We start from the raw sequence: 228 nt of genomic DNA on the forward strand, positions 1-228 counted from the left end.
GCGAGGTGACAGAGAAAAGCCACACTCCATCATCTGTCAGCAGTCCTGGTTAATGGGGGAGGTTCTGGACGACTGGAGTCTTGCCAATGTGACGCCCATCTACAAGAAGGGCCAGAAGGAGGATCCGGGGAACTACAGGCCTGTCAGCCTGGCCTTGGTGCTGGGGAAGATTATGGAGCAGTTCACCTTGAGGGCGCTCACAAGGCATGTGCGGGACAACCAGGGCAT

This window comes from Pygoscelis adeliae, unplaced genomic scaffold, assembly GCF_000699105.1.
Source record: "Pygoscelis adeliae isolate BGI_AS28 unplaced genomic scaffold, ASM69910v1 Scaffold90, whole genome shotgun sequence".
In the NCBI taxonomy this organism is placed as follows: Eukaryota; Metazoa; Chordata; class Aves; order Sphenisciformes; family Spheniscidae; genus Pygoscelis; species Pygoscelis adeliae.